The following is a 24,640-nucleotide window of genomic DNA, read 5'->3' as shown; positions in this document are numbered from 1 at the left end:
ATGCTAGTATAAAACGTTACCAATGATATGCACAATTTGATTCCTTATATGTCTGAACAATGGTAAATAAATGCAAAATAGCTGACATCCTATGTATACGAATCTCGTGTAGTTAAATAGTTTTTACTGTGTTACTGTTATATTTCGATGAACATTTTACTGTCATTCAGTGTTTATCTGTGTCATTGCTACATTTCGATGCAAATTTTATTGTCATTTAACTCTTACCCATCGACGAATTTAAAATATATTCTTTCACAAAAGTACTTACGTCGTTTTGCAGAAAAAGTAGTCTTAGTATATTTACTCGTCGATGCGAATTGTCTTTAGTTAATACTTACACTATCTGTCGGTGTTGTTCAGTTCTTTGACATATTAATACGCTACGGCCAGTTTGACACTTGCGTTCACTGAATTTGACAAGTGTGCTACCATAAGCAGTCTTTATGAAATGACAATTATATTACTATATACAGGCCATGTGCTCAGTTTGTTGTATCTAAAACTAGATTTACATGTAAGTACTGAAATAATCGCGCATGTATCTTTTTTCACGATCATGCATTACACTGGTATATGTCACTTATTTTTCATAATTTCTGTACTTTGTCCCACAGTTTATGTCTGACGATGGTTCTTCAAAACACGTAACATTTAATAAACAATCGTGTGATAGAGACTTTTCCATAATTGAAATTTGTGTCATATCTGAAAGGTTGCCTGCCTCTGCAATGGAAGAATTCTTGGATCAAGTAATGCCAAACAAAATTCCACCTTCCCAGCCAACCAATACCTTTCGCCTGATGACATAATTTGCATAGATGTTATAGAATTGGCGTGACAGTATAAACCTTGTCTGACTCCATTTGTCACATCGCTAAACTCCGAGTATTCATCATCCACCTTTATGGATCAGTAAGAATGTTATGAAAACCTTTTGATAATGATACCGTAGAAATCATACTGGGTGTTTTCGAACCCCTAACCATTGAGCACATACCACAACTTGTCCCACATGACAATCAAAGGCCTTTTTATAATCTGGGAAACAAATAAAGGAAGAGTCACAGAACTCACAACATTTTCCAGTTGTTGTTGTTGTGGTTTTCCATCCGAAGACTAGTTTGATGCATCTCTCCATGCCACTCTACCCTGTGCAAGCCTCTACATCCCCGACTAACTTCTGCAACTTACATCATTCTGAATCTGCTTACCGTATTCATCTCTTGGTCTCCCTCTACGAGTTTTACCCCCCCACACTTCCCTCCAATACTAAATTGGCAATCGCTTGATGTCTCAGAATGTGTGCTATCAACCGATCCCTTCTGCTAGTCAGGTTGCGCCACAAATTTCTTTTTTCCCCAATTCTATTCAGTACTTCCTCTTTAGTTGTGTGATCTACGCAGGTAATCTTCAGCATTTTTTGTAGCAGCACATTTCAAAAGCTTCTATAGTCTTCTTGCCTAAATTGTTTATCGCCCATGTTTCAATTACATACATGGCTACATTCCATACAAATATTTTCAGAAAAGAGTTCCTGACACTTAAATCTATATTCGATGTTAATGAATTTCTTTTCTTCAGAAACGCTTTTCTTGCCATTGGCAGCCTACACTTTATATCCTCTCTACTTCGATCATCGTCAGTTATTTTGCTGCCCAAACAGCGAAACTCATACACTACTTTAAGTATCTCTTTCCCTAATCTAATTCCCTCAGTATCGCCTGATTTAATTCGACTCATTCCATTATCCTTGTTTTGCTTTTGTTGATGTTCAAGACACTGTCTATTCCGTTAAACTACCCTTGCAAGTCCATTGCTGTTTCTGACAGAATTACAATGCCATCGGTAAACCTCAAAGTTTTTATTTCTTCTCTTTGAACTTTAATTCTGTCTCCAAATTTTTCTCTGCTTTCTTTTACTGATTGCTCTATGTTCAGATTGAATAACATCCGGGATAAGGTACAACGCTGCCTCACTTCCTTCTCAATCACTTCATCTTTTTCATGCCCCTACACTCGTATAACTGTCGGCTCATTTCTGTACAAGTTGTAAGTAGCCTTTCGCTCCTTGTGTTTTAACCCCATTACCTTCAAAATTTCAAGGAGAGTATTCTAGTAAACATTGTCAAAGCTTTTTCTAAGTCTACAAATGCTATAAACGTAAGTTTTCCTTTCCTTAACCTATCTTATAAGATAAGTCATAGGGTCAGTATTGCCTCGCGTGTGCCTACATTTCTTCGGAATCCAAACTGATCTACCCAGAGGTCGGGTTCGACCAGTTTTTTTCATTCTTCTGTAAAGAATTCGTGGTAGTATTTTGCAACCATGACTTATTAAACTGATAGTTTGGTCAGCAACTGTTTGCTTTAGAATGGAAATTAGTACATTCTTCTTGAAGGCTAAGAGTATTTTGCCTGTATCATGTATCTTTCACACCAGATGGAAGAGTTCTGTCACGGCTGGCTCTCTTAAGGCTATCAGTAGGTCTGACGGAATTTTGTATACTCTCGGGGCCTGTTTCGACTTAGTTTTTCAGTGCTCTGTCAAATTCTTCTCGCAGTATCATGTCTCCCATCTTCTTTTCATCTACGTCCGATTCCATTTTTATAATATTGCCTGCAAGTTCATCTCCCTTTTACACACCCTCTATACACTCCTTCCATTTTTCACCTTTCCCTTCTTTGCTTAGAATTGGTTTTCCATCTGCGCTCTTGATATTCATACAACTGCTTCTCTTTACCCAAATGCCTCTTTAATTTTCTTGTACGCAGTATCTATCTTTCACTTAGTGAAATATGTTTCTGAACCCTAACATTTGTTCTTTAGGCATTCCTGCTTAGCCATTTTACACTTCCTGTCAATCTCATTTTTTAGACGTTTGTGCTCCCTTTCCCGTTCTACATTTGCTGCATTTTTATGTTTCCTCCTTTCATCAATTAAATTCAATATCTGTTGTGTTATCCAAGGATTTCTACTAGGCCTTGTTTTTCGTCTTACCTATTTGATCCTCTGCTGCCTTCACTATTTCATCTCTTAAAGACACTCATTCGTCTTCAATTGCATTCCTTTGCCCTGTTCTAGTAAGTCGTTGCCCAGTGCCCCCCCCCCCCCGACCCCCCCCTCGCCACCACCCTGAATCACTCAACAACCTCTAGTTCTTTCAACTTATCCGGGTCTTATTTTCCAGTTATCTGCCACAAATTCAAGATTACCTCTCGAGTGCCTTCATTTACCCGAAAACCTGACTGTTCTGCAGAGATATAGAACTGTAGTAATTTCGTAAGGCGTTAATTCATTATGTTCAGGAGGACTTTGCCAGCATGCGATATTAATGGCATAGTTCTATAAATGTAGCAGTCCCTAACTGACCCTTTTTTTGAATAGGAACTATAGCTGATGCAGTCCATCATTTTGGCCATTTGCCAGTTTTTCACATTGTACACTCCTGGAAATTGAAATAAGAACACCGTGAATTCATTGTCCCAGGAAGGGGAAACTTTATTGACACATTCCTGGGGTCAGATACATCACATGATCACACTGACAGAACCACAGGCACATAGACACAGGCAACAGAGCATGCACAATGTCGGCACTAGTACAGTGTATATCCACCTTTCGCAGCAATGCAGGCTGCTATTCTCCCATGGAGACGATCGTAGAGATGCTGGATGTAGTCCTGTGGAACGGCTTGCCATGCCATTTCCACCTGGCGCCTCAGTTGGACCAGCGTTCGTGCTGGACGTGCAGACCGCGTGAGACGACGCTTCATCCAGTCCCAAACGTGCTCAATGGGGGACAGATCCGGAGATCTTGCTGGCCAGGGTAGTTGACTTACACCTTCTAGAGCACGTTGGGTGGCACGGGATACATGCGGACGTGAATTGTCCTGTTGGAACAGCAAGTTCCCTTGCCGGTCTAGGAATGGTAGAACGATGGGTTCGATGACGGTTTGGATGTACCGTGCACTATTCAGTGTCCCCTCGACGATCACCAGTGGTGTACGGCCAGTGTAGGAGATCGCTCCCCACACCATGATGCCGGGTGCTGGCCCTGTGTGCCTCGGTCGTATGCAGTCCTGATTGTGGCGCTCACCTGCACGGCGCCAAACACGCATACGACCATCATTGGCACCAAGGCAGAAGCGACTCTCATCGCTGAAGACGACACGTCTCCATTCGTCCCTCCATTCACGCCTGTCGCGACACCACTGGAGGCGGGCTGCACGATGTTGGGGTGTGAGCGGAAGACGGCCTAACGGTGTGCGGGACCGTAGCCCAGCTTCATGGAGACGGTTGCGAATGGTTCTCGCCGATACCCCACGAGCAACAGTGTCCCTAATTTGCTGGGAAGTGGCGGTGCGGTCCCCTACGGCATTGCGTAGGATCCTACGGTCTTGGCGTGCATCCGTACGTCGCTGCGGTCCGGTCCCAGGTCGACGGGCACGTGCACCTTCCGCCGACCACTGGCGACAACATCGATGTACTCACACCCCACGTGTTGAGCAATTCGGCGGTACGTCCACCCGACCTCCCGCATGCCCACTATACGCCCTCGCTCAAAGTCCGTCAACTCCACATACGGTTCACGTCCACGCTGTCGCGGCATGCTACCAGTGTTAAAGACTGCGATGGAGCTCCGTATGCCACGGCAAACTGGCTGACACTGACGGCGGCGGTGCACAAATGCTGCGCAGCTAGCGCCATTCGACAGCCAACACCGCGGTTCCTGGTGTGTCCGCTGTGCCGTGCGTGTGATCATTGCTTGTACAGCCCTCTCGCAGTGTCCGGAGCAAGTATGGTGGGTCTGACACACCGGTGTCAATGTGTTCTTTTTTCCATTTCCAGGAGTGTATTACATATTAAATGTATGGACCGCATGTCTTCCTCTTCCACCAAAGTCAGCATTCCTCTGGAAATACCGTCTATACCTGGAGATTTGTTATTTTTCAAATGCTTATTGGTATTTTCGATTTCACTCAGTAGAATATAATGTTTCGTGTCTGATTTTACACAAATGTTAGCTTCCTCGATGTCTTTTTTCCTTTGTATTATAATATTTCACAGTATTGTTGCCACCCAACTATTGATGATTTCTTGTCACTATTGATATTGCAATTTATATCTTCTGTGATTCACGAGCGCTGTTTGAACTCTCGGTAATATTGTCTATCTTCTTGAAGAGGCCATGCATTTCATTTAGCCTTTGATGGTCGTCTGTTTCATCACAGATACTGGTGAGATAGTGTGTCTTCTCAGTTAGGCAGCTGCGCTGTAGTCTTCGGTAAAAATTTTTGAATGCTCCTTCATATTTCTTCATTGTGCTTAGCTCTTCGATCAGCAGTAGAGTAGTGTTCAAAATCCAGGAATTCTTCGCATGAGGGACCTTAGTAACCTGTTCAGGAAGAGACGAATTGATTATTTCCTTCATTTTGTCCCATATTAGGGGCTACTCCTTCCTCTGTTAATTGCTAGAGTTTGGGTCATGTTCTTTGTCTACACTCTTTGAGGTTATTTTTGTCTGTAACACCAACAATCTTGCCGTCTTGATCAATTTCAGTTTTATCCGCATTTTCATGGCCAGCGTAGTACTGGCCACTGCAAGAGTCTGCACCAGGATAGGTCTCGCAATTCTGGACCGAAGTACGCCAGGGTTGCACCATCAAAATGTAATCAGTCTGATTTCTATCCCTTTAAACTCTAGAACTCCTTCCTAACAGGCCGTGAAAGGCCCAACGGTACCGACCGGCCGCCGTGTCATGCTCAACTACAGGCGTCACTGGATGCGGATCTGGAGGGTCATGTGTTCAGCACACCGCTCTCCCGGCCGTATGTAAGTTTACGAGACCGGAGCCACTACTTCTCAATCAAGTAGCTCCTCAGTTCGCCTCATAAGGGCTGAGTGCACCCCGCTTCCTAGCAGCGCTGCGCAGACCGGCTGGTCACCCATCCAAGTGCTAGCCCAGCCCGACAGTGCTTAACTTCGGTGATCTGACGGGAACCGTTGTTACCACTGCGACAAGGCCGTTGGCTTCTATTCCTTTCCCCAGGGAAAACTCATGTGTAGCGATGTCTTGGATGATGTTGGAAAAGGATATTATAGACAGGCAAGTTGTTATTCACACAAAATTCCAGGAACTGTTCCGTAAATTCATTCCTCACTCCCAAGCCGTGAAGTCCGACCAAAGGTCTGACGTGTTGTTCGTCTACAGTCTCACCTATCTTCTCTTTACAATCACCATGAATGACTAATATTCCCCTTATAGGTAACTTTATGGTGGTATTTTCTAGAAACTTATGAAATTCATCAATTTCTATGTTCGATGAAGCTACAGTTTGAGAATAAACCTGAATAAAGTTGATATTGCAAGGAGAAGCTTCCTTTTTAATGGAGATTATTCTATCACAAATGGGCTCATAGCCCATAACAGCATTACTGGGGCTCTTGGGAATCAGTATAGCGATGCTACTTCTACTCATATCCAGAAAAATAGACTGTATTTTTTGCTTAAGGTACGAAGTGACTATATATTTTCCAATGTGTCTCGCTGAGTCCAAGTACCTCTAGATCATGAAGATCCATTTCTCCCTCCACGATAGCAAGCTTTCCTGTCTGTAAGAGACCTCCCACGTGCCGTGTTACTATCGTTTTAACGATTCACAGGGATGGTCTAGACTGATTTGCTCATTCCGAGGCTCCTCTCAACCCTGTCCTTCCCTCTCCAATTTAAGACTGCGTAAAGCCATTACGAGGTTGTCTTGGGAAAATGACAGTGGTGGTTTCTCGTTGCCATTCACTATTTAAATTAGGCCACCCCCAACATGGACGGTTCTAGGCGCTACAGTCTGGAGTCGCGTGACCGCTACGGTCGCAGGATCGAATCCTGCCTCGGGCATGGATGTGTGTGATGTCCTTAGGTTAGTTAGGTTTAAGTAGTTCTAAGTTCTAGGGGACTGATGACCACAGCAGTTAAGTCCCATAGTGCTCAGAGCCATTTGAACCATTTGAACCTAACATGAAGTCAGATGCCTTTTGTAGCCGCTCTTCTGGAGAACGTACGCTACAGGTTTGCCTCTTCCGATACCGCCGCCGTACCGAATTCCACCTTCTCCGCCGCAGATGCCGTTGAGGTCTTCACCGCAACCCCGGCAAGAGGTCTTATGACAGGATGCTACTATCCGGAGCTAGATAAACCCTGGTTTTTTAACGGGGTTTATACAATTTCTGCTCCTTCTTCGTCATCACTTGCGAGATGAGACACCGGCCTTGCGAGCAACAGGGGGCAACGCATACCACTGCAGTAAAAAAAAAAAAAAAATTAGTACGATGCGCTTCTCGAGGTTAAAAATTTTATGGGCACAAGGATTCAAGTAGTGGTGTGAGCGCAAACTATGAAGGCGTCAGACTAGACGTCTTCCATGCTATTCTCGTCTCGTGTCATCTTCTTTTTTTCTTATATTCCACCAAACACTTCTATGGCTTCAATGAATCATCATAACAGAACAATAATAGTACATTCATCATTTTTACACAATCGCGGCGAGGCATGATAAGAAAATGCGATGAAATGAACATTTCTTTATTGATACATTCATCCGTGTATCGCGAATACAGGTACATTATTCAGGCCAAGTAGCCCAGTATGATTCCATTGCAAACAGGCACACCCAGTGTACATTATGATAATAACGAATTATGATGGAAAGATGATGAGCTAGAAAAAGCAGTGTATAAACTATGTCATTTAGGAAAAAGAAACCAAACTTCCGTGTGTCAATAAAGGAAACTAAACTCATGGTTCATTATGGAAAGTATCCCACTCGCTCAAAAATAGTAGTAGATAATACCCACTTGGGAAGGGCCCAGCTTTAATTTTTTAGGATGTGATATAAGCTATGATACGACAACGATATAGAAAATAGGATCAACGAATATCAGTCAGTATACGGAATAATCAACAGAATACTCCTGTTTTTATGTGTGGAAGTGTGTCATGTATCGCTAAAAAATGTTATGAAAGTAAACGACAAGCTGCATTTCTGAGGAAAGTTAGAGGTGTTACCAGGGAAGACCATATAAAAAATAAGGATAGTAGGTATCAACCAGATATTTATAATATTAATGAAAAGATTGAAGAAAATAAAACATTATGGAAACATCGCCTACAAACAATGAGTGTAAAGAGAATCTCGCGTCAGACCATGCTTCACCAGGCAGGAAAAAGAATGGATGTAGAAAAACCCACAATGGGGTGGCAGTGAAAAGTGAAGAAGGAAGAGGCACACGTACCGTATTCAACGGTCATGTAAAATTTGAGGCTCAGTTACTCGAAAAACCTTGAAAAGAGCATATTATTAAAGCACAATTTGTTACGTTTAAGTATATTCTGCAATCGTGCGAAACTGAGAAAATTCGGTGACCCTTTAGGAGTAACCTTCCCTTGGGGGAAGCATATCGTCAGTTACAGATAGAGGAAGCCAAGCCTGAGAGCGGGACTAATAGGCCCGTGATCGATGCAGGCAAGCCTCAGTGAGCCAAGCCTGCTAGGGCATCCGTCACCCCACTGCTGCTGACTCATAGCTGGTTGTCTCTGCTACATGGGAGATTATTGATCGTGAAAGGTTTTGTCCAGGAGACGTTTCCTTCGGCCTGTTAGACACAAGTTTTTGCTTTGTAGTCCTGTCTACCTAATTAATTACCGAGAGCTCAATGAGCTGTGGCTCTGTTTTCCTGTTAGTGGTTGATTAATGAAGATTGTGGACATTTGAGCCGTCCAAGTTTTGAGTTTTAGTGGCCTAAAATGTTGCTAAGTCCGCTGGCGCAGCGACTGTTTCTGACAAGATGGTTTCGGCCTGTTGTCTTGCAAAGTTTGCCGATGTTCACGGCGGCGTGAAGCTCAGCCGCCGGGAACCTGAGGTGTAGGTACAGGACTCTATCAAAGCCCTGTTCTGGTGGTTTTCAACCTTCTAATGAGGGTTTGAGTGGCATAGCCAAACACAGGGCAGACATATTCTAGTATGGGACGGATTAAGGTACAATACACTCTTACTCTCGCACTAGCTATGAGGTTGCTAACTTGCATTTGTTGGTAGGGAGCGATCTGTCATCGGTAAATAGGAAAATCGTCTGCAACCAAGATCGCTCGGTATTGTTTATTTTATTTCACACTGACCGGTTTAGACATAATCTTTCTGTCATCACCAGATGTACAATGTACCAAAAATAAAGCCATTACAAGCAGACTTTATCATTGTGTACTAACCTGTATATCAGTGATAAGAAGTACATAAACATAAGTTCACACATCTTCGGAAAATTCTTATTAACACGCATACTTGCCACCAATTCAGTGAGAACACTTTACACTCATAGGGAACGACATCACGTTGGCTTGTCAGACACATAGAAAAGAACACACAGAATATCCATTGCACCAACTGTATGCCCGAGAGTGGAGGTGAAGCTGCTAACTTGGTTTAGTATAGTAGTTCATATAATCTGTGGCTCACTTTCGTCCTTAGACCTTCAATGTGCCTCCGCCGTGTAAGACGACGGTCAATTGTCATTCAAAACCACTCTCATCCTCCTCAGTCCGTAAGTAGCGTGTATACTTCATCCAGATGTACTTTTTTCTATCTCAGGGAACATGTGGTTTCAGTGTATATCACTTGTTTTCGTTTCTGTATGTTCCCAATAGGTGGCTGAATCCGTCTCAAGGAAGCTATTTAGCCGGCCGGGGTGGCCGAGCGGTTCTAGGCGCTACAGTCTGGAACTGCGTGACCGCTACGGTCGGAGGTTCGAATCCTGCCTCGGGCATGGATGTGCGTGATGTTCTTAGGTTAGTTAGGTTTAATTAGTTCTAAGTTCTAGGGGACTGATGACCTTAGAAGTTAAGTCCCATAGTGCTCAGAGCCATTTTTTGAAGCTGTTTATTGCAGTTTCAGCATATCTTCGAGACATAAAGGTAATATCCATTTATTTAATTAACTTTGCACTAGAATGTGTTTAGAAGTAGAGCAGAAACAGAAACTCCCCGAGTTTGCATTGTGTCCACCATTTGATGTTACAAGTACAGTGGTCTCATAAAATGGTGACAAAGTAAGAAAAGTGTTGTTGTGAATTGGAATATGCGACGGAGCAAGCTTCCATCTATCTGGAAAGGCTTGAGAGGTGGCATGAGCCCCCTCTCATATTTCTATCTTACGATTTTCCTCTCTAATTGCATGCAGTGAAAAGTCGCTATTCCTTCACACGCGGACTTCCCACGCAGCATCTCTTGTCACCCGGGTGGTCCGGTGACAGGTGGGCTACGCTGATCTGGAAAGGGTTAAGCCGACGGGTGTGAGGAAGTCGAGTGAATGCTTTGCAGACACCGACATTGTCAAAAGACACACCCGGAGGGGTCTGAAGCAGCGGCTGGGCTAGAGGTTCCGTTACTTCGCAGAATCTTAGCGAAAACACTTTCTGGCGGGCTACCAGCGAGGCGTGGGAATGACTTGTTTACCCAGGCAGTTGTGGCGGGAAAATTCCCGCGCTTTCTGCAAAATAGTAACTGTGATTGGCTTGCTCAGGGCATAGCTCCGTGACGTAGCAAAATCAGCGCAGAAATTGGCGCCAAGAATCTCCATTGGTGGAATGGTAGTGCTCCAGCAATGGAGTGGAATTTTCCGCCGGTTTTCGAGTTGCTGATTGGAACATTTAACCACGGCCACTGTCGTGGGGGCGGGAATGTTGTGTGTTCGGCCTGTACGGGTGCTCTAGGTAGTCGGCTCTCGCCTTTCGGTCGAGGACGTCGAAGCAACCAGCCATCGCCTCCGGTACACCAGATCGTGTTCTGGCAGTTAAGAAGACAGTTTGGTAATGTATATCCACAGCACCGGCAGATAGGGATTTTCCTAGGTGATAATCAGAGCTCAGCAGAGCGCGCCTGTTCGTCTTTTTCTAACTTTGTTCTGTCTTGAGTAGCAGCAATTAATGTTGGGTTAGCTGTGTGTCTCTCTTAAGATTTGAGTGGCAAGGAATTGGCTCCACATACCACTTCGTCATAAACCTCACAATCTAGTTTAGGGACAACTTCACCTTCACAGCGTTTGTTTGAGTATCCAATTTGAGCCAATTTGATGTATTATAAATGTTTCATGTTTTTTTGTTTATTATTTTGTGTTTAGTCTTAATAAATCATATTGTTAATCGGTAGAGCAACCCATCATTTCTCACTACGTTAAGGAAACCTTCCTTTATTTAACTTATTTATCAAATTAAATTATTGCAGGTGCCAAACTCTTTTCTACTCCACTTGCAGGGTTGATTACAGTCAGTTCGCGTATATTTTTTAATCCATGTGCAACAGCAAAAGTCGGAGTTAGAATAGGGGGGGGGGGCTTAGAGCATCATTTACATATGTAGATTCTAGAAGAATTTAGTGTTAAATACACTGCTTGCCCCGGCACCTCGCAGGCTAATTGTCACAATGGGGGACTGTGAGACCCTGAAAATCCTCATGAAATTGTGGCGCATGAACTATATTCGCCGAAGGTTAATGTTTTCTGTGCAGTGTCATAGACGAAGCTCTGTAGGTCGTTTTTCGTCTGTGAGAAGACTGTGACGGGTATCTCTTACCCTTATATGTTGCCGTTGTGGTTGTCCTCCGACTGACCAATGATTCCTAGAATTTTATCTTCCAACACGACGGGGTACCCTTTACTGGGGCATCGATGTTCGCCACTACCTTAACGACGAACTTTCTCATAGCTGGATAGAGCGTAGAGGTGAAGATGGAATGCCTTGTGACTTTTTCTTTGTGGAAGTACATTAAGGATCGTGTTTATGTACCCCACTGTCAAGAATACTGGAACAGCTCAGAGAAGGAAGGAGAGGAAGATTGGGTTTAACGTCCCGTCGACATCGAGGTCATTAGAGACGGAGCACAAACACGGATTGTGTCAAAAATGAGAAACAAAATCGGACGTGCCCTGACAAAGGAACCATACCGGCATTTGCCCAGAGCGATTTAGGAAAATCACTGAAAATCTAAATCTAGATGGCTGGACGCGGGTTTGAACCGCCGTTCTCCCAAGTGCCAGTTCAGTGTGCTACCCACAGCGCCACCTAGGTCGGTAACTGCTCAGAGAATGCATGAGTGCTGTTGTGATGACCACTGACGGGCCGTTCGGACGCAAGTTGTGGAACGAAGTTGATTACCGCTTAGACGCTTGTGACCCGATGGGCACTCATAGAAAATTTGTAGAGTGCAAAATCAATCTCGGTAAATTTACGGTTCTATATATGCATGAATCATTTGTCCATGTAATACTTTGGAAACTACAGAGATTTGAAAACGAATGAATCATTTATAGTAGCCCTTTACTTTTTCGCCGGCCTCGGTGGCCGAGCGGTTCTAGGCGCTTCAGTCCGGAACCGCGCGATTACTACGGTCGCAGGTTTGAATCCTGCCTCGGGCATGGATGTGCGTGATGTCCTTAGGTTAGTTAGGTTTAAGTAGTTCTAAGTCTAGGGGACGGATGACCTCAGATGTTAAGTCCCATAGTGGTCAGAGCCATTTGAACCATTTTTTACTTTTTCGATGGAACACTGGACATTCATTCAGCCTAAACTTTCACGTTCTAGAGGCACTATTTTCGTAAATGTTAGGGGTTTAACATTGAGTTTTCTGAGTATTGCACATATTTCAAAAAAATGGTTCAAATGGCTCTGAGCACTATGGGACTTATCATCTATGGTCACCAGTCCCCTAGAACTTAGAACTACTTAAACCTAACTAACCTAAGGACAGCATACACCCAGTCATCACGAGACAGAGAAAATCCCTGACCCCGCCGGGAATCGAACCCGGGAACCCGTGCGTGGGAAGCGAGAACGCTACCTCACGGACCACGAGCTGCAGACAACACATATTTCAGTTATCTTCTGTGGCAAACAGTATTCACTTTGAATATGTTCTAAACTTTTGGTGAATCATACCAACTTTTTAAAATTTAGTATTTCAATATTATTTTGTCCCACAGCAATGAATTTGCCACCAGTATAAACTTTTCAATCAGGAAATCTAAGCTCAAGACTGAGGAGGCTATGCTGTGTCCTTGGCGATGCAAGATGACTGATCGATGCCACAGTCGGGGGAGGGAGTCTTACGCTACTCTCCTAGTGAACGCTATGGCCTGCATTTTGTCTCCATGTAGCGTGATTCACCATTTTTCGGTCCAGCTTTCTGTTTTTGTCAGTACATTCTGCAAGCGCCACGTAGCTAGATATATGGCATCCGCGAACCAGCAAGCTCAGATACTGCGTCAGCGCCGCCGCAAAACCACAGCAGAGCTCCCCCACTGAGAGCAATACTTCCGTCGGTGATTCCGCGTCACGTGGCGCTACCCAGGTTACTGTTTCCCTCCTACGGCGCACTTCTTGCGTGCGTCCGCACTCCTCGCCTCCATCAGCGAGATTGTATCGAGCATACCGCGGCAGATCCCGCCGCAGTCACGTCACCCGTCATGGCTGCCACCACGTAAGTTCACTATAGCTGAGTCACTGCTCAGAATCGCAGTCAGTCTGGTATGCTAGAAGTATTCGCATACAAGCAGGAGAATTCCTGCATTTCATTCCCGAGTAGATGTGGACGCGTGTTTACTGAGCCCCTTATGCTGGTGTCGGACCTGGTTATACAGCGGTAAAGCGTGTGCTTGGAAACCGAAAGGTCGCAGGATCGAGTCCCGGTCGATCCACGGAAATTTTCAGCATGCCTTTGATCTAGCATTCACTTCTCAACGATGTGAGGAATCATTAGCAACGACGCGAGGTTCCGGTTCCGCGTATAACTGTAGGTTCTGTTTCTCCGGTTAGATAACTGGGGTGGATTAGGGACACGTAACGAAAAGTTCGGAGTAGGTGTTAAAATCCATGGAGAAGAAATAAAAACTTTGAGGTTCGCCGATGACATTATAATTCTGTCAGAGACAGCAAAGGATTTGGAAGAGCAGTTGAATGGAATGGATAGTGTCTTGAAAGGAGGGTATAAGATGAACATCAACAAAAGCAAAACGAGGATAATGGAATGTAGTCGAATTAAGTCGGGTGATGCTGAGGGAATTAGATTAGGAAATGAGACAATTAAAGTAGTAAAGGAGTTTTGCTGTTTGGGGAGCAAAATAACTGATGATGGTCGAAGTAGAGAGGATATAAAATGTAGACTGGCAATGGCAAGGAAAGCGTTTCTGAAGAAGAGAAATTTGTTAACATCGAGTATAGATTTAAGTGCCAGGAAGTCGTTTCTGAAAGTATTTGTATGGAGTGTAGCCATCTATGGAAGTAAAAAAATGGACGATAAATAGTTTGGAGAAGAAGAGAATAGAAGCTTTCGAAATGTGGTGCTACAGAAGAATGCTGAAGATTAGATGGGTAGATCACATAACTAATGAGGAGGTATTGAATAGAATTTGGGGAGAAGAGGAGTTTGTGGCACAACTTGACTAGAAGAAGGCATCGGTTGGTAGGACATGTTCTGAGGCATCAAGGGATCACCAATTTAGTACTGGAGGGCAGCATGGAGGGTAAAAATCGTAGAGGGAGACCAAGAGATGAATACACTAAGCAGATCCAGAAGGGTGTAGGCTGCAGTAGGTACTGGGAGATGAAGAAGCTTGCACAGGATAGAGTAGCATGGAGAGCTGCATCAAACCATTCTCAGGACTGAAGACCACAACAACAACAACAAGTCACCGAAGTGACCTCCAATTGAAAGACTTTCACCCGTCCATTAAGAAACACGGAATTATTGTTACCTCAAGCTGATTGTAAACGAGGGTGTGGTGAACTACGTTTGCTACTCACAGAAAGTCTGATCGCCGACAGCGGGGAGGTAGTTTTCGCCTGCACTCCACTCAGTCACCACTGAATACACCTACCAGCCCTGTGAGTGGTCGATATCATCTCAGTGGCAGTTAGCGCCTCTGTTGGCAAGGTCACATTCGTTGCCACCTAGATAGCACCTAGGGGACTGCTGGATGCACCAGATTTTGAGGTGATTCTTTCCCTACGTTGCAACGTTCTTGTTGCCGACAACTTTAACGCCAAGCATGAAGCCTGGAATGTTTTTGACACCAACACCAGAGGGATGCGACTAGATCTACACTGCTGAGCAGCATAATACAGCTGCCACCGTCTGTATGGTGCCAGAATTCAATACCAGACAAGATTAAATGGAACGTAGGTCAACATGACGCATCGATTATACTCTACCTCGTGTTCGTAAAGTCTTCTGATAAACAGTTGACAAGGTTGAACCAAGGGTAGTGACGTGACTTTAACTGTGACTTTAAAAAGATTATATAACGTGACCTGACTAGGATCAATACGAATAGCAGTGATTGAGAGCTGAACCCTGAAACAAACTACCACAATGCGCTTAGACTGGACAACAACTGCTGCTGAAGTGGGTGCACAGTAAAGTAAGAGAAATTCGCTCTAAAAATTCCTTGTGCCGGTGCTGCAAAATACACATGTAGAAAAGTCGAGACGCAGTGCCCTGCGCACCTCAGCAATAGGTCGAACAGTGGACCTTCGTCTGCTTCCCTCGTTCGCATCCACCTTTGCGTCTACACTCCAAGTCCAAAACCAAATCTCCTCCTCGGTTCACGACCGAAATTCAACTGCACTCCTCTGCAGCTCTCTGCTCCTCACACTATACACAAATCTGCAAAACGCTCCACATGGAGTTTGCGCCAAAAAGCTAAAAGCACCAACTGAGAACTTGGAAAGCACTCCCAGGCCAACTGTGCATCACTTCGTGTACTATACAGCCTCCCTCCATAAGATGGGAAAAAAACTGTTCCTCCAGTCCTAGCACGTCTTCAGGCATTGAACAGTCATCCCTTGACTTGCGCCATAGGGTGGTGGGGTTTCGGGTTCCACTGAATAGGTCAGGAGTTCACTACACTCGGCTGGCGGCTACACGAGTAGCGGAGGCTGTGTGGCGTGGACTGGGCTGTTTTTTTAGGTTAGAAGGCCTCGGGAAAGTACGGGGTGGGCTGCAATCTCAAAGAGTGCATGGCAAATACAGGACGTGCTTGGATCAAGGAACAGTTGGAATTGTAGTTGTAAATTGTTGCAGTTGTGCTGGGAAAGTCCCTGAGCTTCAAGCGCTAATAGAAAGCACAGAAGCTGTAATCGTTATACGTACAGAAAGCTAGCTAAAGCCTGAAATAAGTTCTGCAGAAATTTTTACGAAGTCTCAGACGGTGTTCAGGAAATATAGATTAGGCAGAACTGCTGGTGGAGTGTTTGTGTCTGTCAGTAGTGGTTTATCTTCTAGTGAAGTCGAAGTAGATACTCCGTGCGAATTGGTATGGGTGGAGGTTATACTTAACAGCCGAACTAAGTTAATAACTGGCTCCTTCTACCGACCCCCAGACTCCGATGATATAGTTTCTGAACGGTTCAGAGAAAATTTGAGTCTCGTAACAAATAAATACCCCACTCATACGGTTGTAGTTGGTGGGGACTTCAACCTTCCCTCGATATGTTGGCAAAAATACTTGTTCGAAACCGGTGGTAGGCAGAAAACATTTTCCGAGACTGTCCTAAATGCTTCCTCCGAGAATTATTTCGAGCAGTTAGTCGACGAACCCACGCGAATTGTAAATGGTTGCGAAAACACACTTGACCTCTTAGCCACAAACAATCCAGAGCTAATAGAGAGCATCATGACTAATACAGGGATTAGTGATCACAAGGTCGTTGTAGCTAGGCTCAATACCGTTTCTTCCAAATCCACCAGAAACAAACGCAAAATAATTTTATTTAAAAAAGCGGATAAAGTGTCACTAGAAGCCTTCCTAAGAGACAATCTCCATTCCTTCCGAACTGACTATGCAAATGTAGACGAGATGTGGCTCAAATTCAGAGATATAGTAGCAACAGCAATTGAGAGATTCATACCTCATAAACTGGTAAGAGATGGAACTGATCCCCCATGGTGCACAAAACAGGTCCGAACGCTGTTGCAGAGGCAATGGAAAAAGCATGCGAAGTTCAGAAGAACGCGAAATCCCGAAGATTGGCTAAAATTTACAGACGCGCGAAATTTGGCACGGACTTCAATGCGAGATGCCTTTAATAGGTTCCACAACGAAACATTGTCTCGAAATTTGGTAGAAAATCCGAAAAAATTCTGGTCGTATGTAAAGTACACAAGCGGCAAGACGCAGTCAATACCTTCGCTGCGCAGTGCCGATGGCACTGTTAACGACGGCTGTGCTGCTAAAGCGGAGTTATTGAACGCAGTTTTCCGAAATTCCTTCACCAGGGAAGACGAATGGGATATTTCAGAATTTGAAACACGAACAGCTGCTAGCATGAGTTTCTTAGAAGTAGATACCTTAGGGATTGCGAAGCAACTGAAATCGCTTGATACGGGAAGTCTTCAAGTCCAGATTGTATACCGATTAAGTTCCCTTCAGATTACGCTGATACAATAGCTTCCTACTTAGCAATCATATACAACCGCTCGCTCACCGATAGATCTGTACCTACAGATTGGAAAATTGCGCAGGTCGCACCAGTGTTTAAGAAGGGTAGTAGGAGTAATCCATCGAACTACAGACCTATATCATTGACGTCGGTTTTCAGTAGGGTTTTGGAGCATATACTGTATTCAAACATTATGGATCACCTCGAAGAGAACGATGGTTTCAGAAAACATCGTTCTTGTGCAACACAGCTAGCTCTTTATTCGCACGAAGTAATGGCCACTATCGGCAGGGGATCTCAAGTTGATTCCGTATTTCTAGATTTCCGGAAAGCTTTTGACACCGTTCCTCACAAGCGACTTCTAATCAAGCTGCGGGCCTATTAGGTATCGTCTCAGTTGTGCGACTGGATTCGTGATTTCCTGTCAGGAAGGTCGCAGTTCGTAGTAATAGACGGCAAATCATCGAGTAAAACTGAAGTGATATCAGGTGTTCCCCAGGGAAGCGTCCTGGGACCTCTGCTGTTCCTGATCTATATAAATGACCTGGGTGACAATCTGAGCAGTTCTCTTAGGTTGTTCGCAGATGATGCTGTAATTTACCGTCTAGTAAGGTCATCCGAAGACCAGTATCAGTTGCAAAGCGATTTAGAAAAGATTGCTGTATGGTGTGGCAGGTGGCAGTTGACGCTAAATAACGAAAAGTGTGAGATGATCCACATGAGTTCCAAAAGAAATCCGTTGGAATTCGATTACTCGATAAATAGTACAATTCTCAAGGCCGTCAATTCAACTAAATACCTGGGTGTTAAAATTACGAACAACTTCAGTTGGAAAGACCACATAGATAATATTGTGGGGAAGGCGAGCCAAAGGTTGGGTTTCATTGGCAGGACACTTAGAAGATGCAACAAGTCCACTAAAGAGACAGCTTACACTACACTCGTTCGTCCTCTGTTAGAATATTGCTGCGCGGTGTGGGATCCTTACCAGGTTGGATTGACGGAGGACATCGAAAGGGTGCAAAAAAGGGCAGCTCGTTTTGCATTATCACGTAATAGGGGAGAGAGTGTGGCAGATATGATACGCGAGTTGGGATGGAAGTCATTAAAGCAAAGACGTTTTTCGTCGCGGCGAGATCTATTTACGAAATTTCAGTCACCAACTTTCTCTTCCGAATGCGAGAATATTTTGTTGAGCCCAACCTACATAGGTAGGAATGATCATCAAAATAAAATAAGAGAAATCAGAGCTCGAACAGAAAGGTTGAGGTGTTCGTTTTTCCCGCGCGCTGTTCGGGAGTGGAATGGTAGAGAGATAGTATGATTGTGGTTCGATGAACCCTCTGCCAAGCACTTAAATGTGAACTGCAGAGTAATCATGTAGATGTAGATGTAGATGTAGATGTGACGATTTCTGATGTCACGGATCACGTTCTAATCAACACACTGCTATTTTGCACGCGCAGGAAAATGCTCGGTCCTGTGAGTCTAAATGACTTAAAACAAACCTACACAACATTCTCAGCCAACCAGTGTCTGGCTACAGCATAGTTTCCGCAAAATGTTTTTGCCAGCCTAGCTGATTGTATGTATTGTATGTTAACCGGGGACCTAGAAACGACAGAGAGGCTCCGTCCCCGACGCAGCCGCAGTGGTCCACAATCCCACGACGACCACCGCAGTCCACTTCACCCCTCCGTCACCCCACACCGAACCGAGGGTTATTGTGCGGTTCGGTCCCCCAGTGGACCCCCAAGAAACGTTTCACACCAGACGAGTGTAACCTCTATGTTTGTGTGGTAGAGTACTGGTGGTGTACGGGTACGTGGAGAACTTGTTTGCGCAGCAATCGCCGACATAGTGTAACTGAGGCGGAATAAGGAGAACCATCCCACATTCGCTGAGGCAGATGGAAAACCGCCTAAAAACCATCCACAGACTGGCCGTTTCACCGGACCTCGACACAAATCCGCCGGGCGGATTCGTGCTGGGGACCAGGCGCTCCTTCCCACCCGGAAAGCCGTACGTTAGACCGCACGGCCAACCGGGCGGGCTTAGCCTAACTGATACCTATCTTACAAGAAGCTTCCCAGGAAACAATATGAGGGCCCTACCGAAATGGCGGAATGCACTTTGCCTCAGCCAGGAACAATTGCTGCTACCTCCTTCCACAGCAACTCGGCGAATGAAATTATATAAACTGCTTTTTTCTCTGCCTTCAGGGACAATACGCCATGGGCCTGCGTCGGGTTCTCCGCTCCGTATGGCCAGTGACCATCCATGGCTCAGGCTGAGTCCTCTGCAGCGCCTTTGACTGTGCTAGAGCACCGGCCTGGGTCCCCTTTTCTTTCTCTATAGCAGTAGCCTGCCGCATTCCCTGAACTGGCACCATTAAGTCTCACCTGCGACTGCCGTGGCTATCCAGCCAAAATAAGCGCTCGTCTCATCCACATAAAATAATTTCATGCTTCTAATTAGTATTGTATTCAGCGTTACAACCAATGTCAACCCTCTTTGATAGACTCATTGACCATGATGATGAGTCCCATACTTCTTTACAGAGCGTAGGGGAGCGACGCGGGAGACCCGCTCCGCCTTAATAGGCAAGGTCCTAGTGGAGGTGGTTTGCCATTGCCTTCCTCCGACCGTAATGGGGATGAATGATGATGATGAAGACGACACAATAACACCCAGTTATCTCGAGGTAGGAAAAATCCCTGACCCCGACGGGAATCGAACACGGGACCCCGTGCTCGGGAAGCGAGAACGCTACCGCGAGACCACGAGCTGCGGACTCATTGACCATAGAGCATGTAATTATCAGTTCAATTGATTAAATAAAGTGGGAAAAAGGCGGGTCGAAAGGCGCTGCTGTCTTTCAATCTTCCTCCCATTCTTTTTCTCCCAACATTTTCCAATGAATCCAAGCCTCTCCTGGAGGCTAAATGACAAACTGTGACGAGAGTCCTAGGCGCCTGCAGGCAGGCAGCCAGTAGACACCCCTCTGATTCTGCATGCATACTAGCAGGTTCAGGAGTAGCACCATAGGCTGTCTGCACGTGCCTAAGACACAGTTTCTCTCTGTACAACAAAGGTGGGCGGGTGGTACCGAGGATGTTGCCGAACTGGGAGGTCTTAGGTCGACTTTTTGCCATTTCATTCGCATATATGTCAATGTCGCACCCTTACATGATCACGCCACAGGAGGACACGAAACTGGAGGGCTGAAAAGACATAAGCACCATTACGTCCAAATTTCGTGGAACTGTTTTGAACAGTCCTTAGTAGTTCCACTCTGTACACAAGACAAAAAGCTGTGGTCACACTGCACTCCAATGGGGTGCGATCACATTCAATGGGATCGCTGGCCTACGATGTCTTTAGAGGTTGGGTGGTTGATTTTGGGGGGGGGGGGGGACCAAACAATGAGGAAGGGATTAGGGAAGAATGGGGAAGAAAATCAGCTGTGTCACGAATGCGAGTCCAGTGTGTGAACCACTGCGCCACCTTGCTCGGTCTGTGCTTAGAGAAGGTTTGATGTGTCCAGGGGTCAGCAATGTCAAGTCCGCCCCCGGTAGCTGAGTGGTCAGCGCGACAAAATGTTAATGCCAAGGGCCCGGGTTCGATTCCCGGCTGGGTCGGAGATTTTTCCCCGCTCAGGGACTGGGTGGTGTGTCGCCCTAATCATCATCATTTCATCCTCTTCGACGCGCAAGTCGCCAAAGTGGCGTCAAATTTAAAGACTTGCCCCTGGCGAACGGTCTACCCGGCGGGAGGCCCTAGTCACACGAAATTTACATTTAGCAATGTCAAAGGTTTTAAAGAACGCCATTCTGTTGCTCATAACACTGTGTACTTTTGTTTTCTACAGGGAAATGTGTGGGAATGAACGTGTCAAGGAAAGGACCGGTTTCATTGACGCTCTTTATGCCACTCCCTAAGGACTTTTCGAGTCCATTCTGAGCGGTAGAGTGTCTGAAATGTTTTCCTCGGCCACCCATAAGGAAACCGCATGATTTCAGTGATGGGTGTCGCGGTTCTGATCTCAATTGCAGACGCGGCAAAAGAAGCCGTGAAATTTGGGTAAGAAGGGGTGTGGCCACCGCGCCATATGTCAAGCTCACGGTGGTTTTGGGAGGAATTGAGGTGCAACTTAGTGCCACCGTGACGTCATTAACCCACCTTACGCGAACTTCTGAGCTCTGATCTTTTCTTCACATGCGTCGACACCTTGCTATGTGAAGGGTTGACGAGCCCGCTAGTGACGTCACAGCGCGTCATGCTTTTGCACCGTTACAGACAACATATGAGATATATTCGCAGTTATGAATCCGTACAACCATCGGCCGTGTAAGGGAATGACGACGATGAAAATTCGTGCCGGACTGAGACTCGAATCCGGGATTTCGTACTTTACGTGAGCAGTCGCCTTAACTGCTTTGGCTATACGTGCACGACTCACAGGTAGACCCAAACTTCCGTATACCTTCGCTCCTGTATCACGACCTGTACTCGTACACTTATTATGTAACGCCCGTACAGGGGAGGACATGATAATTGAAAGTCGCTGCCTGGTAATGACGGATAAATACAATATTATGTAAATTGAAGGTTGAGAGGGAGAAAGAAAAGGGAAGGGAAGGAACTGATGATATCAGCTGCATTGGGACTTTACCCAGAATCAGCGTCGACGAGTGAAAACGTGTGCCAGACAACGACTCAAACCCGGGATCTCCTGCTTATTAAGCAATCGCAATAACCACGGCGCCATCTGGACGCAGTGTTATCATAAATGCACGGATTATCTCGGCACACTGCCCGACCGACCCGCATTCTCGCCTAACGTCACCTATCCACAGTCCCCATCCATGACCTCCACTTCCGCTAATTTTAGATTCCCTCAGGAGGTCGAACGACATTGTGCATCCACACTGAGGTTTGTGGATTCATTGTATAATTGATTCGCCTCGAAGGGAAATGAGTCCTCGATCTTTAGTGCAGATGCACAGTATCGTTCGACCTCCAGTGGGAATCCAAAATTAGCAAGCACGGACATGGAAGGGGACTGGGGGTAGGTGGCGCTGGGTTGGAATGTGAGTTGGCAGGGGAGCGTGCTGAGATAGTCCATGCATTTGTGGTCTCGCTGTCTCCTGATGGCGAGGTGGTTAATGGAGCTGCGTAGCAAACAGGAGATCCCGGGTTCGAGTCCTGATTCGGCGCACATTTTCACTCGTCGCCGCTGATTCCGCTAAAGGCCCGATGCAGCTGATATCATTTCCTTCCCTTTCTCTCCCCTCCATCTTCAGTTTACATAATATGTATCACAGCTGAAGATTCCGAATGGTGCCTGTTCTTCCGGACATGTCCGAAAAAACAAACACCACGCATTCATATAAAAAATATGATATTGCAGTGCCTGTGTTGTCAAGGTGGCGCTGGGTTGGAATGTGAGTTGGCAGGGGAGCGTGCTGAGATAGTCCATGCATTTGTGGTCTCGCTGTCTCCTGATGGCGAGGTGGTTAATGGAGCTGCGTAGCAAACAGGAGATCCCGGGTTCGAGTCCTGATTCGGCGCACATTTTCACTCGTCGCCGCTGATTCCGCTAAAGGCCCGATGCAGCTGATATCATTTCCTTCCCTTTCTCTCCCCTCCATCTTCAGTTTACATAATATGTATCACAGCTGAAGATTCCGAATGGTGCCTGTTCTTCCGGACATGTCCGAAAAAACAAACACCACGCATTCATATAAAAAATATGATATTGCAGTGCCTGTGTTGTCAAGAATAACGATGCAATGTTCCTTCGGACGCAAGAACGACGGCATGGAAGTTTTCACTGTCGTCATTCCAATATACAGCTGATGGTTGTTCATATTCGCAATTGCAGATATGTTTCAAGTATTTCCCCACAGTACCTGTTCCTTCGCTCCGAAGGAGCATTGCATCGTTCTTCTTAACAACGCACTCACTCCGTCTCTAGGCCACAAGTGGCCCATCGGGACCATCCGACCGCCGTGTCATCCTCAGGTGAGGATGCGGATAGGAGGAGCGTGTGGTCAACACACCGCTCTCCCGGTCGTTATGATGGTTTTCTTTGACCGGAGCCGCTACTATTCGGCCGAGTAGCTCCTCAGTTGGCATCACGAGGCTGAGTGCACCCCGAAAAATGGCAACAGCGCATGGTGGCCCGGATGGTCACCCATCCAAGTGCCGGCCACGGCCGACAACGCTTAACTTCGGTGATCTGACGGGAACCGGTGTATCCACTGCGGCAAGGTCGTTGCCTCTTAACAACGCAGGCATTGCAATATCATATTGCAGAGGAAGGTAGTAGGCATCTTTGATCCGAATTTCAAACTTCTTCATCGCAATTGGAAACAAACATGGGTTTTCGTATAAGTGGTCGTTTAGTGGTGTTCCGCAGTGTATATTGTGAACAACAATGTTCCTATAAAACTTCTTTCGAGTATTCCCGAAGTTACCGTTGTATCTGTAGATTTCGTTCCGTTAAGAACAACGTGTTGAATTCTATCTGCTAGGAACTCCTGAAACTGGTCACAAATCAGGTACGATACTCGATCATCTCGTATTTCACGAAACTACAGTGCCCAACTATATCGAATGCCTCGCGAATGTGAAGGAAAACGGCATCAGTCTGAGCCTTTACCTATGGTGCTGTAATGTGTGAGTATAAAACATATTTCATTATTCTTCTACAGGTTGAGTCAGGACTATAATTATATGCTGTTGTCCGATGATCCATTTTTAAACTAGAATTACGTGAGCCTTTTCAATCGCTTGGTACCCTTCGTTCTCCCAGCGACCTACGATAAACTGCTGTTAGAATGGGAGCAAGGTTCTTCGCATAATCTGTATAGAATGTCATACGTATCTCATCGGGTCCAGATACCTTTCCACTGTTGGTCGATTTTAGTTGAGTTTGCTTTCCGCAGTCACTTATCTCAATATCTACCGTTTTGACGTTCGGCAGACTATACAACAAGTTAGTTGTATATCTGTTGTGCAAATTATGCAGATACTACGTGCCTATTGACCAGTTTACTTACTAGATTGATTACCAACGATCGTCCTCTCCTTTATGCTTCGTGCAATACAAGTTTTAAGAAAACATGCTAGTAGATTAAAATGGCTGCCCC

General features: G+C 45.4%; 1 pseudogene; it reads right to left on the bottom strand.

Annotated features, from left to right (window-relative positions):
* Positions 1-23,650: 23,650 nt before the first annotated feature.
* LOC126471877 (5S ribosomal RNA) lies at positions 23,651-23,768 on the bottom strand (annotated as a pseudogene).
* Positions 23,769-24,640: the final 872 nt, after the last annotated feature.

Source organism: Schistocerca serialis, chromosome 3 (assembly GCF_023864345.2).
Source record: "Schistocerca serialis cubense isolate TAMUIC-IGC-003099 chromosome 3, iqSchSeri2.2, whole genome shotgun sequence".
NCBI lineage: Eukaryota > Metazoa > Arthropoda > Insecta > Orthoptera > Acrididae > Schistocerca > Schistocerca serialis.
This window is presented reverse-complemented; position numbering and strand designations above follow the sequence as displayed.